This window comes from Trichoplusia ni, chromosome 20 (assembly GCF_003590095.1).
Source record: "Trichoplusia ni isolate ovarian cell line Hi5 chromosome 20, tn1, whole genome shotgun sequence".
Taxonomy (NCBI): Eukaryota; Metazoa; Arthropoda; class Insecta; order Lepidoptera; family Noctuidae; genus Trichoplusia; species Trichoplusia ni.
This window is the reverse complement of record NC_039497.1, coordinates 5,098,737-5,115,827: the sequence shown is the minus strand read 5'-3', so window position 1 is coordinate 5,115,827 and position 17,091 is coordinate 5,098,737. Positions and strand designations below refer to the sequence as shown.

Sequence of the window (17,091 nt, the reverse complement as noted above, 5' to 3'; positions counted from 1 at the left end):
AATTTGATACCTGATTAACTGTTTTGAAGGCCAAGGGTAAAATTTTTAATATGGTAAAGTTAACTTATTTCAGGTATTGGTTAAGGCTACAAGGATCTTTAAATCTTAGAAGTTAGCCATAATTTATGATCTTAAAAGTAAAAAGTACATTATGGTTCCTTTCCTTTTTTACTGAGAGTAAGGTTGGTTATCACAATTCTCATCCTATTAATTGTCAGGGTGTGACATGGGCTATGTTATTTAGTTTAATGTATGAGAGGGCGGCTAGTACCCATTGAGCAGCTATCCAAGCTAGGAGTTAGAAGATTTTTGTGTCTTGGTTCAAATAAATAACTAAATAATTCTGTGTCTTCAGATACAGGTGTATTGTATGTTTCATTAACATAATATATGTATGTTTGTGTCTATTGTCAACAGAGTTATTCCTGTGCCATATAATTATGTTCTAGCCTATTTTGTCATCATGTTGCTTGTAACCAGTTGTTGCAAGTTCTATTTAATAACCATCTATACTTTCTTAACCGATAAGCAATATGTTTATAATATTGTGTTTTGAGGCAGCTAGCAGATGAGTTAGCTGGTTCAATACAAAATATGGGTTCTGGCTTTCTGTAATACAGGCAAATCTCAATCTGAGTAAGCCTCTCAGAAATCCTTTGTTATCCATGCCTAATTCCTCTCCCATCTTTAGAGTCAATGCTGATTTGTAGAAATTTAGGGTTTTGAAGCTAGCTCCATTCTCTAAACTTTCTATTAATGTTTCCTAATTAATAAGGGTGAAGATCAAAATTGGATCCCGGTTACTGCTTTGTTGACACAGATGGTAACATGATGGTTAATGAGCTATCTAACGTTGGCTTCTAACTGCTTCCCCTAAGAGATGCTTTTTGTCAGGGCACCTAGTCTGCTCAGTGTGTGTTGTCGGTTAAAAATCCCAAAATTGGGTGAATAAGAACTTAGTGACTTTTTGCTTTGTCATTATTAATATTCTGAAACATTTAGTAAGGTAAACAAATGTTGGGAATGCTTAAAAAACATATTCATGTCCACTAAGTATTGATGCATATACATTTAGTGTTTAGTAGCATTAATGTTATTGGGTTCCTCACTTCTTAGAGATGTGTGTGTCACATTGTTTTTATTGCTATAGATAAACTTGTGGGGCCCAAAATCTATTGATAACGAAACAAGTATGGTTTTTTCATTGACTTACATGTGGAACTGAGCACTATTTATCTTACTTATGTATTTGCAGCCATGTTACTCTGGCTGTATAATCTTGCAATGTGTTTTAATCCAGTTAATATTATGTTCTAATTGATGTATTAAATGCAAGTCATCATTCTAAACAAGGCACCACACTACAATTGTTTTCGCCATTACAATGTGTCACCATTCTATTAGAAAAGCTTTAGAAACTAGTTCTAGTATACATTTTCTATAATGTTCTTATAGTTTCGGATTATGTAATGGGGCCCCATCTTAGGTCAGTTGACAGCATCAAGATTGCTATTGTTATGCAACAAGGCTAAGTACTTAACTTGTTCTATTATTTTTTGTGTGTGTTTGAACATAACCTCTTGGGCAGGTTCACAGAAGGTTCCCAACAATCTTGCCAATTTGCTGATTGGGCAATGTTTAATATCATTGATATTTAGTATCTCTATAGGAGTTGCATTCTTGCTGTATTTCTGATGTTAACTAGTCTCTATTTATAGTAAACCTAAAGTATTTATTGCACTAATATACTTTAATCATAGTTAACAATGAGGGAAAATCATTTAGATAAATGTGAGTGTAGCCCCTCTGTCAGCCAGACATTTATACTGATTCTAACCAATGGGTGGTCATTCAGACAACAGTTTGTTAAATTTCTAGTCTGTAAGGACTGTGGGTGCTGTACATGGACTACATGGAATTGCAGTAAATTTATATGACATTTTCAAACTCAAAGCGGATTAATTTTTCTGAGTTTAGGTGTTATTGAACCTAAGGAATCAGTTTTATCTTAAGACTGTGCAAGACATGTGATATTGATGGTCCAAGGTTCCCATATCCACAATTTGAAAACTATAATATTTTTCTATATATATTTTTGGTTTTCAGTTAAGAACAAATCTGATCTGTCCGTTGAGTTTGGTGGTCTTAAGAATATTAAATCTTTAGACATATATGTATATAGATAGAAATTTTTACTGTGAGTGCATATTTGTACAGCCCCTAACTCATGAGTTATTGATGGTCTGACACATATTGTTGATTTCATTTATATGTATATTGTTTATATAAACAATGTTATGTTCAAGTATTTTAAGGTACATTAGTGGTGGTATGTTCACAACATGAAAGACAGTTAGATATATTACATATACCTGGTTGACAATTGCCTGCTGGATGCATGGCATGGTGTACCCTCTCGGGGCCACCCTTCCTGTGTCCTGTTCAGCGAGGGTGTCACAGTTGTATCATACCACTCTTGGGTCCACCTTGCTGTGCTAGCACTTTGGTTTGATGCCGGACCACTTATGTTTTCCACAGTCCTTGCTTAGGTTTAGAGGTGGTATTCGGTTATAACTTTTGTTATACATTCTTGATAGTTGCATTGGTCTTGTTTCTATCTTGAGCCTCGAATCCACCTCGAAGAGTGTCACCATTGGTTCTTGTTGTGGACTGTGAGAACCAGTGAACATAGTACGTTCTTCATCAAAACTGTCGTATCTCGTACGAAGTTTTGATCTTCGAGCTGTCTCGCGTACAAGCTCGGTTATACTTAATGCATGTTGTTCTATCAAAGTTGCGGGCTCGCGTCCCGAACTTTGTAGTAATGCATGTTGTTTGTGTAACATCAAAGTTGCGGGCTCGCGTCCCGAACTTTGTAGTAATGCATGTTGTTTGTGTACCATCAAAGTTGCGGGCTCGCGTCCCGAACTTTGCAGTAGGGTTTATCAGAGCTACGACGTCTCGCGAAGAGCCCGATCTTCGAGCTAAAGTCTCTCGTACCCGCTCGGTTCATGCATGTCCTTAGTACTTCGCATCATCTCACATCATATTTGTGTCCTTGTTCACTGAACCTAAAATCAGAGAAAACCTCACCTGTTGGCCCCCTCTTTGAGGTTATGGGTCAGTGTTCCATCGTTTATATTCCGTAATTTGGGGGCGCCCACAATTTAACATCGAGCGTGGAGCATCGCGTACTAGCTCGGTTATACGTAATGCATGTTGTTTTGTGTACTATCAAAGTTGCGGGCTCGCGTCCCGAACTTTGCAGTAGGGTTTATCAGAGCTACGACGTCTCGCGAAGAGCCCGATCTTCGAGCTAAAGTCTCTCGGACCCGCTCGGTTCATGCATTTTTTTAGTATTTCGCATCATCTCACATCATATTTGCGTCCTTGTTCGCTGAACCTAAAATCAGAGAAAACCTCACCTGTTGGCCCCCCTCTTTGAGGTTATGGGTCAGTGTTCCATCGTTTATATTCCGTAATTTGAGGTTCCATCCCACGGCGATGAACCTAGGGCAAGGGCTGCGTACACGCATCCTGCATTAACTCCGCAGCGCCTTTATAGTCTCGAAGATCACTTTTAAACATCTTGGCCAGTATTTTCAAGGCTTTTGTATCACTTGGCAATACTTTTTCGACTTGAAATATGCCAAAAAACTATTTAAATAACGTAATTAAAGTGTAATTAACAAAATCACCACGATGCCGTTAAGTCGCGAAAAAAGAAAGTGACGTTTAGTTGTGAGTTGCCATAGACTAAAAAACTTTTTTTTTTTTTTATTCTCTGAAAAAATTCGCGATGCCACACAGTAGCGAATGGGAATACTACTCTGTTAATCAATTATATTTCAGATCAACATGAAATAAAATCAAGCACATTTATCATTTTCTATCATAAAAAAGACTGTTGCAGAAAATAAACAATAAATCTTCAAACATCTGTTCTACTATGCGTGAATTGTGTGAAAATCTAGTATTACTTAACATGTTATGTGACCAAGAAATGCTGCCTTACACCTACAAAGACCTCACACGTTCACAACACTTAAGCAAATTTATTCAAAAGTAAAAAAAAACTGTTGTCCAAAAAGCCAGTCAAATTTATTATCAGCTAAATCCAAAATCACGCACAATAGAAACAGGTTGCCCCACGTGGGACCCTGGTGGTGGCATACGTGGTTTAAGTGGTACTGGTAGTGCCACATTCGCGTAACCTCCGTCTGACACGCTTTCCAATGATAATTGCCCATAATTGTTTGTATTAGATTCAACGTGCGAACGTTTTTTGTATATCGAATTGCAAAATCAATTGTTTGTAGGAATTTTTGGTGAGCTTTCCAAAATTTTCTTGTTTTCATGGTATTTAGATTGTTAACGTATTTGCTTTGGTATAAGTTGTTTAGTAGTTTGACAAGTGTCACACACTTACCATATAGGCAAGAAAGTTGGGCGCCGTACCCAAAGGGTAAAAACTAAGCACAATGATTGAACCTCCGCTGTTTGTCCCCTGTCCGTCCTTGACCTTCTTAGTATAGAACAGACGGGTGTTCTGACAACTGAACAAATGTGTGCAACTCGTTGTTTCAAAAAGTACGTTTTGCGGAAGTGATTTACGTAAAGAACCAATCACCGCATCTCATCTTAATGTATCAGTTATTCAAATCTTGATAATCATGGTCTCAACACCCAATACTTTTGTCTCAATTGATTCCACATTGAATACAAACTACCCTTTTATACTTTTTTCCTCAGCAATAAACACGAAAAAAATATTCACATCGGTATTTCTCGGCAAAGATACTGCGATGTACTACCGAAGCATTCCCATAGCGACTACAAAGTATGTGCATTTATCACGAAGAAAATAAAGTAAAACGAGCACCGAACCTCGGACCACGCGAAACTATAGAGTTGTCAGCACAGACCGTACCGTCGCGAAATTTGAATAACACAACACAAATTTACTCCAACACACTGGTCACTAAATAAACGATCTTATTGTTACTGACATAAGGTCGTAAGTGATCGCATTATCATTTCTGCAATCATACAATGGCATGTTCATGTACTAAAACAACGACTTTTTTTGCAGTAATCAAATCTGAACTTTAAATACATACGCTAAAGTTAAAAATGAGTTGTACAGTTTGGATGCATTAAATTATGCACGTACTTATATTGTACTAATACACATGGCTTAAGAATTTAGACATTTGAAGCCAAGGGCCATACACAGCTGAGTTGTCCGTCGCGAGCGGGCCAAGCCCACCCATTTTCCATAGACAAAGTTATTCGAGAGCGAAGTTATGGTAATGGACGAACATAATATAAACGCACATTGAATCTGTCTTCAACTGCAGAACTGTATGACAATAATGTAGGAAATATTGCGAAGGGAATATACTGAGGACATGTTCCGGAGAATATATTATTTATATACAGAGGAAAACATTGTCATGAATTTTATCAATAACGGGGAGTTTGTAGGAGATAGTTCAACGAGTAAATATGCTGAGGCTTTCTCAGCACTGTGTCAAAAAAGCAACTTTAAATGCTAAAACCGCGTGAGCGTTTCTTATTAACCGTCTCTTGAGGTGACTGATCGCATTTCGGGAGACATCCATTTACCAAAACTATGAGTGTACCACTGTCTGTATCTCCACCGTGTACAATATACGATGCCGTCACCACGTCACCCGTGATCTCGGGCTAACGTTAAGCGAATCACGTCCAATTAGTTCCGAATTTAACGGATGTGGCGCATTGCCCCCCGGAGCTGCCAAAATGAAAGAAATGGAGCGGACGCCATAACGCCATTAATGTCAAAAAATCGAATAAAAAACACTAGAACCTGTCATTTATCTGTAACCAGCAGGATACAATCATCATTTGCTTTGTAATGGAATAAAATTGCAAATTAAATGGCGACGAAATAATAATAATAATTTGTCTTTTTAATTTCAATACACGGATTGATACAACTTTTTTATATCTTACATCCTTTGTTAACATATTCTGGAAGTTATATATTTTTGAGATAATAGTAGATACTTTATTCTCTTGTTACCCGGTAGCTATCTGCAACGAACTATGATTAGTCCCTATGAGTAGTTTTAAATTCAGTCATATTTTGAGTTAACGCATAACTGGCAGTTTTACTTGTACTTAAAATTTATCTATTTAATATCTTTTATTCTCTAAAACTGTTCAAATCAATACGAATAAATATATATTCACCACATTCAAATAAATATCACCACGTTAAAATCCAAAATTAAAATCGCTGCGTCCAAAAACGTTCTGGATATTGTTATTATATATATATTGACTGGACCCGAAAAACGATAATCATAACGTTATCTCTTCAAAAATGTGATACAGTTAAAAGTATAGCACATATAATCTCTAGTCCACGATTCCACGGCTTCCCTCGCCGAAGCCCGACAGGTTAACTTTCGAATTTCGGTTCTATAACGGTCGGTGCGCGTGCGCAGTTTTTGTGTGCCCCCAGCGAACAAACGCGAGGGTATAACTGTGATGGAGAGGCGTGAAAATCACAACCAACTGTGGGCTATTGACTTTTAGAGCAAAACAAAGACTGATTGAAATGTGGGAGGTTAATATGTATTATGTGTATTCACAATAATGTACTATCTGATGTCATGTGGTCAGTTTTAAATTAAATATTCCATAACTGATTTCTGTTTACTTGTTGATGATTTTTTTTTGTTTTTTTTTTTTAAATAATAAATAAATAATAATAAATGCGGACAACATCACATACATTGTTCGGAACCCAAAGTAAGTTGCTAAAGCACTTGTGTTATGGAATTCAGATACAACGAAGGTACCACAAACACCCAGACCCGAGACAATGTAGAAATGTGAATTTTTATATTGACCCGACCGGGGATCGAACCCGGGACCTCAGAGCTAGCGACACCTTGAAACCGGTGCATACGCCACTCGACTACGGAGGTCGTCATAATATAATTGTAAAAAAAATGTAATTGTAATTGTGTAATTTACAATTTGTGTAGGACACTAAAATGTCTAGACCTGTGTAGACCCTTCTTAGGGATGTCTCCCCAAAGGATAAATTACTAAAGCTCCGCTGTCTGTTTGTCAGTCCGCACGTCGGTCACCAGGATGCATCTCATGAACCACTTCAGGTAAAGTTCAAATATTTGCAGGTTTATGTAAATAAAAAATGTTAGACAACTACAGTAGTATTATTTTAAGAGGTGGCGATAGGTCCCTAAACTATTCACCTTCATTTTTTTTAAAGAAAACGTGCCCTAGATCTCGCACTAGGATCATCTGTGTTCCCGTTCACAAAACTTAATTCTAGAACTTATACTAGGTAGCTATTCTGGGGCACTATTTATCCTCTTCCATTCCCCTCAATCCTCGCTTGTGAGATGTATCGATAAGCGTCGATAGCGTAATAGATATACGCCGGCACTTTATCTGCCACTGCGCCACTGAAATGTTACTGCGCTGGATATTTATTGGGGCTGTAAAAATACCAGTCTGGTTATAAATAGAGGGGAGGCTTCAAGTGCCCGTTACCGAGGAGTTTGTGTGGATGTCACGGATTAATTCGAGTGATAATGAGGACAAATGGGTTAGAAAAAGTCCAAATCGCCTTTTATCATGTATACATTAAAATGTTTGAATACAAAGAAAAAACACGTGTGGTATTTCAGAAAGACCTTGAATCTCAAATTTGAGTTACATTTTAAGCAGTCGCGTAGCTAGGGGGCTGGGGGCGGAGGGGCGGTCTGCCCCGGGCTCTACTATCAGGGCGGCAAAAATTGAGAAAAGGCAGCAAATTATCATGAAATTTTTGGGCGCCAAGGTGTGAATCCGCCCTGGGCGACGGTGACCCAAGCTACGCCACAGATTTTAAGACGATTCCTTTCGATAAGTCATGTAACTCATACATCCTTGAGTCATCACCGTTAACGATGCGGAAACGTCACTAACAACTAACGTCCCTAATCTCAGGTGACTGTAGTAAACTTAGAGAAAAAGTACACTACGCATAGAACAGTTATTCCACCTAATTTCCAGAACTCTTTTTCTTTGAACCTTCACCTTTGCCACCCACGTAAGAGCCAGTGAGCCGCGTTGAATCGAGTCGTGCGGCAATCAGCCCGCGCCGGCCGAGTCCGTCACAGATAACCCAGAACCAACAGAATTAGTTTTATTATAACATTTAATGCTAATTGCCTGTTTACAGCTAATGACCGTGTCTAAGGGCCTCGAGAGCCGCGGCCTCTTTGTGGAGTTTGGAAATCGTGTGATATATTGTGCTGTCTCGTTATTACTTATTTAATTAATAAAAGTATGCATTCTTACTTGGTTTTTGTTGTTTTATTAATTTAAGAGCTTTATGTGTTGAAATAGACTGCGTTCAAATTTAATACCGCGTGTAATATTGTGTGTGGTTATAAATATCTGTACCCACATGTTACCTGTTTCAAAAATGTTTTTTTATCCTATATCGTAATTTTGATCTAGTGAATTAGTCGGATTAGTATACTTTCAATATTTCGTACGGACTAATATAAGCAAAATAAATTATCGTCAATTTAAATTCTAAAGCGTAAACATATTGATGGTTTATCTATCAGAAGTATAAGCAAATACACATTTCAGAGATACCTGCATATGCATATAAAATAACCTGAACAGTTAAGGTAATTAATGAAACCATCATTTTGACAAGAATTTTATGGCGATGAGCTGAAGCTTAATTTCTTAAGCCGTTAACGTAATCTTTATTGACAATCTTTGAAGTTATGATTAAAAGTAATATTGGCTTTAAATTTTCACTTGTTTCCACACTGGCAAGTGCATCACTAAGCTTTTAAGCTTTCTCTTAAGATTTAGATCAATTACCACCTCACCACACGTGGCTTTTTGTAAACAGAGTAGCTAATGATCTAAAATCAGCTCGCACGTGTTCGATTTTTTTGACACTATATTTCGCTCTGATATTATTTTTTATTATTACTTTTTTTACTATTTCCTTTTATTTATTATTACTGATATCCAATGACACGCTCAAATTATGTTCTTTTTTTTGTTGATTTTTTGAATTCGGTTAATTAGTATTTTAACAAAGCTCCAGGTCAACACACTTTAAGTTCTAAGGAAGTATCCTTTGGTGTAACTCATTATCACTCAAATCAAGTTACAAATTCTCCATCAAACTGCCATCGCATTAGACTACACAGTATAACCACCTGCCCTGAACTACCGCCTGGCATGTATGCCCGCCTCTAATGGCCTGCCTCTCATGACAGAACTCGCACTAGTTTCACCGAGTTTGCATCTTAATTAGCTCAAACCGGGCCAGTGTGTGATATTCACACGTTAATATAAGGTGTGTATCACAAAATACGGGCGTGGAATGTTCACCGCATTCCAAATATACGTTTATGTAACTAATGATAAAAAATCCATGTTAGTTACTGCGGTAATTCTGGATTCATATAAATCTATTTACGTATAATGCATAAAATAATAAATATTTTTCCATTTTGTGAATATTTCGGCAAAAATAGCAATAAATAGTCAAAAACTTTACTTTCACATTATACGATTGATCGCTTTATGTCTGCTTGGAATTTGATTAGAGAAATGCAAGAGCTTAAAAACAAAAACAAAAAAGTTTATCTGACTGTACCTACAATACAAAGATATACAAAATCTACACAAAGTCTGTACACAGCTTAACCGCTGATAAACCGTAGCACTTACAGCAGATACATATCTCGGTTAGATCTAAGACTGCATGCGAGCTCGGAGCCACAATTATGCGCGTGCGCATCTCTCGTACCCCCGGGCAGACAGAGCTACACTGATGGTACGCTGCAGCAGACACGCAGATATTTCTAGATTTATACAAATTATGTGTAATAGTGCGTTTGTCGAAGTTCCTTGTTAAAACTAGAGTAGGTTTAACGGGTTTAAATTAACCCGTAGGTTTAGCTGGCGGGTACTGAAAATCTTCCCAATAATGTTCAGACCATAAATATTCACTTTTTCTCTTGCTTAACTGGCATTACGGTTACTACGCTATGTTTTATGTTACCTTTCAGATACGATTTTTTATTGAGACTTCCTTAAAGTCGCAATAAAAGTGTAGATTAAGCCAAATGCGGGTCATAACTTTACACTTACATATGGTACTGCTAGGTGGCGCCACCGTCGTCCGACTGGCGCTATCAATTAATATGTTAATCGGTCCCGCGGTTACGAAAACATGATAAAGTATAATTTTATTAATGGCCGCCACGCCTTCTACTCGATTTACTTGTAACTGTTTTGTAGAAATTTCGTGATAGCATTTAACTTGAATCGAAGCGGGCAATTAGGAAATCGAAAAGAAAAAAGACTTATAATGTATGCAGAATTAAAAGCAGAACTTCGGTAAGTTTAAAATGATTATTAGGTATCATTTGTAAAGCATGTCAAAATTGTCTAAGTGTCAAAGAAATCCAATACAGGAAGTGAAGTTAACAAAATAGTCTTCAAACCTTAATTCATAAGGTTGTTCTCCCATTATGCTGAAAATTGAAAAAGTATATCTGGTTTATCACATAGAAAAAATATTCTTATTATAATAGGTAAATATCTATGGTAAAGCTATATAAAGTCATGGATCACAGAATCATGACGTCACTTACTGATGACACTGGAGATCCTCGACGTCTTCCAGGTTATAAAAACATTTCCATCCACGAATTTAGTTGAAAAGCTAAAGGAGCACATACTTAGTAGCTACATGAGCAACGCATATTAATATTTCAACTACAATATCATCATCCGACTCTCACTATTCTATTCACAATGGATGAATTTTTTAAGTATAGCAACGATTTAAAAGCCTAACAGTCCGATCTCATTCTAAGCCACACATAATTAAATTATTACAACCAAAAGTCCCTTTCGGTGTTCTTTGATCTCATATTAGTTAGGATGACGCAGCATCAGATCTTTTGTGGAGTTAAGTGAACATTATTATGTAATTGGTTGCGTAATAACGGGTTCGGTTCCCGTGCTCTTGTGATGTTATTAACACTTATTACTGGGGAATGTTCGGCTATTGTTAAGATGTTGTTTCCGTAGTGAGTTAAAGCTTTATAGCTGAATTTTGTCAATGATGTATTTTCTATACTACATTAAACCTGGAAGTTAAAAAAAAACGACTCCTGCACTAAAAAATCAAAATCCTTGTATCGTGTTAGGTTAGGTTAGGTTAGGTTAGGACATGCACAAGACACCCAAACTCAAGACAAGCATTCGTGAATCACACAAACGCTTGTCCTACGCCGGGATTGAACCCTTTTTCGCGTGGTGACACGACAAGAATTTTGCATAGAGTGATTACCTAAATCCCTCATGATCCAAATAAAGTTAACCCTTAACTGTGCACCTGAACTCTCATGTTGAATTATTGCTGTCATTTAGTTGATGATAAGTTGGGCAATTTGGTCAACAATGTTTTATATATCGGAAACCCGTAACCAACTCCTAATATGCAAGACCTAGTTTATTAATAATAAACACATAAATACTTAAATCCCAAAAGGATATACCGAATAAGTACATCTATATCCAAGGCAGCAATGATTGCTCACACCAACACGCTACTGTAAGCTCTGCCCACCATACTCGGCGGAATGGCGTGATAATAAGGACATAACTAGAAGCTGATGTTAGACAAGCCACAGGTGACGTGTAGTCCTATTTGACAGGTAAACTCCATCATGGATAAGGCTGGTACATACTGAAACTGGAATATTTAAAGTTAGGAAAATCCTACGGAAAATATAATGTTTTAAAGAAGAATGGAAATTATAAATGGACGATGTTAAATAAATATGGTTATGTTTTAAAGGGAATTGAAAATTTCAAGTTGAAATTTTAAGAAAGAAAAATAAATTCTTGATGCTACAAAAGAGGCGACCATTATTTTTTGGAAATCATTTATTTGCTCTCTTGTTTCTTCTCAAAGTAGCCAGACACCGACTGAAAATGTCGACATTTAACATTGCTGATCTCTTTCTTATAAAGAGCATAAAACTGCTCTTTTACTGCTCAGGCTCAGCAATAAATACATATGTGCCTGTACATTTGATGTCTATGTAAAGTGGACACAACTATTTACGCTTTGTCAGTCAATCATTTGAATATTTCTACCCTAATTAATCCATAAAGCCTTGGGGGCTAATGACGAATGAATGATCATTACTTTCGTTCCCATGAGCTTTACTGTCATTAGCATAGCACTGGAAACATCTCAAATTATACGGTTGTGTAACATCATTTCTCTAAAAAAACTATCATCGTTTGTAGTCAATAGAAATAATGATTATTTTATATGAATTACTTATTACCTAAGAAATTCTACGTACTACTAAATGAATTAAATAGAAATACTTTACATTTTTTCGTATTATATTTAATACATACCAAAAAATCTTGACTGTATAAAAACGTGAAAGAATTTTAAAATATCTTGTGTTTTACATAATTAGGTAAAATCAAAATTAAGTTACTACTATTTATTAAATAAATATATAGATAAATGTCTTTATAACTTGGTGACAGTGTGACCCCCGCCTGGCTTAATGAAATATTAATGACATGGGCGCGCACGCGTCTCGTCGCCGAGAAATGCGCCGGCGCAGCCGACTGACGTGTCGTTAGAAAGCCGCCAAATACATCGATACCTAACTATATACCGTATAGATAGTGATTTGTCGACTTTAGATCAGGACGTCTACCATCATCTCAGCAACTAAAACTGCAACACGTGTGGAAGGGAGATAAAGCTATAAGCCATGTAGAGCGTTATCTTGCTTCCACATTACCATAAACTCTTACGTTAAGAGGTTTTAGACCTCCTTGTTGGTTCCTGTTTTAAGTAAAAGCCAACTAAGGAAATGATAGATCGACCGCCAGTATGTAATCTAGGCTTTCTTGTAAACCTGGTTCTATTCTCAAGTAGATAGACTTGTTTATTCGGATGCAGAAATAAGACGTTACTTCCAAGTTGAAAACTGAGTAAAACATCAGTAGGTGACACATAGTAATCAGTTGAGTGACGGAAAGTTCTTAAGGCTCATGTTGTAAGCCATTCTGATAATCATTTTAAAATATGTTTGTAGCAGTATTAATGTTATTGATAAGGTTCAAAATAATTTCGTTACCGTCGTTGGCAAGGTTGCAAATTATGAACCATTTTAGGAGTCTGTCCTTTGACCAGCTACTTTAATCATCATAACTTCTCTATAAGGAACAGTCTTCTATCATATGCCAGACCTCATATACGTAAACATCACGCTATTTACAGATTAGCATAGAGACACTTGGATCACTTGCTACAAAAATAACTTAATGTGAGATAGACTTTATAATGATTAATTCTATACGATGTTCCTTCTATTTACTTACAAGACAATATCCGTCATATAACATGTAAGACGATCGAACATGATTCAATGACGTCAAGCCGTGCTAAAGAAAATGAATACATTCTTGCGCCCGCGCAGCCGCTGCGATCTCACCATCCCGAGACATCACAGGAACGTCCTTAATAAGCTATTACTGGTGTGCTATAAGTTATAGGAGGGAGCGGGGAATAATATGAGAGAGAAACTTTAGGTTGGAATGAACGAGAATGTCATTAATTTATTGGTAAAGCTAACTAATGTAAATCTAAAGGGTGGTTCTTAAAATGGAATGGAAAAGGCTAGGCCAATGATGAATGGTTCTTAAAATCTTTTGTCTCTTTCAAGTTTAAAACCTGCCTACACGAAAAAGTCTGATTTCTGCCTTCTTTGTTGGCCTACAACCACTTCTAGAAGAAAAACTATGGCAATTGTGTAAGAGAAAAACTGCTCTCGTAGACGTTAATACGTTGTAAATGTTACTTCGAAAAGTATTTTCATTTCGCCATTTCCTATAACTTAGACCACCACCATTCTTGTCTCAGGTAGTACAGACCAGAGAGCGTAGCCTCAAGCTATAACTCGTACCACAGCTATCCACTATGTCCGCACACCATTTCGTTCCGCATACATTACTCATTAAGCCCCACTTGGACGTCCGAACGTCATACAAAACCGGCAATGGATGTGTAATTATCAATAGTTTCGATATTGTGTTGCCCGTTTCACTTGTATGGTAGCGGTGGATGTTTCAAGGAAGGAAAGTAAAACAATAGGCTATACAACAGGTTTTTCATACAAAATGCTTAAATAAAGGTCGGCTGTTCCTCGACAGTAATATGTGAAGTACAAACATGTTTAAATGGAAACGATAACTACATGAATACTGCAGCAAGTTACACTTTTAAGTCAAGGTAAATAAATGTGCAGATAAAAACCTAGTATACGGTGGCTTTTTTTTAAGGTGGGAGAAGGGAGATAAAGATAAATAAATACAGAGATCCGAAAAAGAAAACAGCATAATTTTTTGATTTTCTAAAGCCTCGCGAGCAGTGATTTTTGGATTGAGACATCAAACCTGACTGCTCTTGAAATTTATAAACTGTTTCACGATGTACATCATTACGAAGTAGTCTTAACAAGTCCCACAGCAAATACTAGATATTCAAGTATTCTGATATTCATCTAATGAAAGATAAGTGCCCAATCGATTTGCGTACCGATTGCACTCGATAACATCTCCGATAAAAACAAGATCCTGACTAACATCTCTTAAGGTAAGTCTCCAGTAGACGTGCAAGCGAGACGACGAACTGTATGGCGTATAGCGCTGTCTTGCTCCCACACCTAAGATTGTATGGCTTTATGATTTGCTGGTAGGTTCCACTGTTGTATTTTGGTACATTATTGCTTAATTAAGTTTTAAATTGTCATACACCGCGGTATGCGATGTCGGCTCAATACGATCTTCTCAGAAATGATCGGACGACATTTTTCTTTCGCATTTGGTTGCTGTCGCTATTATTATCGGTTTAAGAGTTGAGTTTTTTCTGTTGACCGCATTTATATTGAACAGTTCCGGGTTTTGTATGATCTTCTCCTATAGTTTTCAAAATCGAAAATAAATACTTTAATGTTTTCACTCTCATAAACTGTTCGTTGTCTACTAGCTAATTTCTACGTCAAGTCTTTGTTTCTTTTGGCAGGGAAAGCTTATGAACACCCACTTCCTTAGTTTAACCTTATCTACCTAGCTACATCTCCCGCATTCGTTCAATGCGTAGATCTCCTTCAAGCCTGCCAATAAAACCAATATTATTAAACCCATAATGAAGAGTAAGGTTAGCTCACAAGAAGGACTATACACAACATGCTTTTTGCAATATCTGGCAACACCGGTCAAAACCAAAGGAAAGAAAACAACACACACAATTGTTATTAGAAACCACCGACAAAAAGAAATCCAACCAAATACTTAATGATCGAAGTAACACATATTAAACGCATATCATCAGACCGTTCCGGGCAATTATCTAACGATGTAACAACCCGGATATTTATTGCAGCACACGTATTTGTATAAAAACAGTCTGAATCGAACCGGGAAATAGCAAAAAGTGTTGTCCGAACACAGACAGAAACTGAACGCCCACTCACACCCACTCACTTGAAAGTATACTTTACATAGATAAGTAAATAGTCAGTAGGAGGAATAATAATATCGTGCAAATCAAGTTACTGTTTTCATTCGTCATGCTTTTGGTAAATAGTCAGTTATTTGTTAAGATTTTGATTGTTATCCTTTTGGTTCTGTGTTTATTTGCATTTAGTGTGGTTTTGATTGACTAAAAGCTTGACTTTCAAAAAGCTGTAACTCTAACGATATCTAAACTTTCAAATTCATTAAAAAACACTTTCAAAAATAGTAATCTACTATAATTTAGTTGCTTGCAATAAACACTATGAAATACTTGGCGTATTTTCGCGAAGGCGGAGTGCAGTGACACGCCGTTGACGAATTGCAAGCGGTCGATGACCCGCGTCTGCGCCTGCGCACGCCGCCGCCCATTCAACTATATGTATGTAATTTTAGGTATGTATGTTCTAGGATGCATTGTGTTGTCTAAGGTAAGCTTTCAATATGTTCTATATGCGTTATAATATGTAGTAGAGGGTAGTAACTAATATTGGTGAAGACCTTTCATTTATACATATTTAAATCTGTATTGCTTATTTTCTTCTTAAGTGATTTCATTTAATTTCATATTAAAGTAAACGAAGAAATTTTAATAAAGCTTGTTGTTTGTTATTTAAGAGATGATAACTAGATATATGAATATATCTATATATAGAGTAAAGATTTTAATATTAACCGCTCGTAAAATATTGAAAAACCTGGCTCTAAATTTATACACTAGCATTGGTTCGGACTGGTATTACACAGCAATTAGAAATTAATTATCAACAGCGATAAGATTAAAGATAATGACCACTATGGAAAGCTATTTCCTTCAATGAAGCAAACGGTAAAATAAGAAATAATTACTTATTTACAGCGTCCCTTAATTAGCAAGTAAAATTCAATTAATTAAGGTTCAGATAAAACATTAATTGGAATGCAAGACTCGTTAGATCTGGTCTAGACTTAGCCGACGGCCTGAGTGTGTCTGGCACACTTTCTTTAGATCCAGACAGTTACTAGAATGTCTAGATTGTAATTTTATTTTACGATCTTGTTAGTCTGTTGACAATATATTCTACGCATGGATTTCTATGTACGGGGTGCATGTTCGATTCCAACGCAGGCAAAATAACAGTGTGACTTTTTGAAAATTTTATGTATATTTTTATTACTCCAGGCACTACATACAGAAGGTGTAGAACATTGTGAGAAAAAGTTATGACGAAAAAGTAGTTTTTGTTATATTTTCAAGCGACTACAAAGCTTAGTAGGTTGACAATTTGTCTATATTTCTATTCTTCTTCTATCCTTTTTATGTTATACAAATTTCATCATGTTTGGTCCGGTAGTTTTTATTCGAAATCGATTGTATTGTCTTCGTCGTTAAAATAGTAGTTATAACAGTTATCTTACAGAGGACTATTGACGACTTATCACTTC

General features: G+C 36.5%; 1 protein-coding gene across 3 annotated transcripts in view; it reads right to left on the bottom strand.

Annotated features, from left to right (window-relative positions):
- LOC113503901 (ankycorbin) overlaps nucleotides 1-17,091 on the bottom strand; it is an 86,774-nt gene that overhangs the window by 55,809 nt on the left and 13,874 nt on the right. The window contains exon 1 of one of the 3 annotated variants that reach the window (XM_026886038.1): nucleotides 3,426-3,444. The exons of 1 other annotated variant lie outside the window; for it this stretch is intronic. The gene's annotated coding sequence lies outside the window, so the exon portion shown is untranslated. Of the gene's footprint in view, nucleotides 1-2,372; nucleotides 2,412-3,425; nucleotides 3,445-17,091 lie in introns of those variants that run through there. One more of the 3 variants, XM_026886036.1, reaches the window with a different exon arrangement.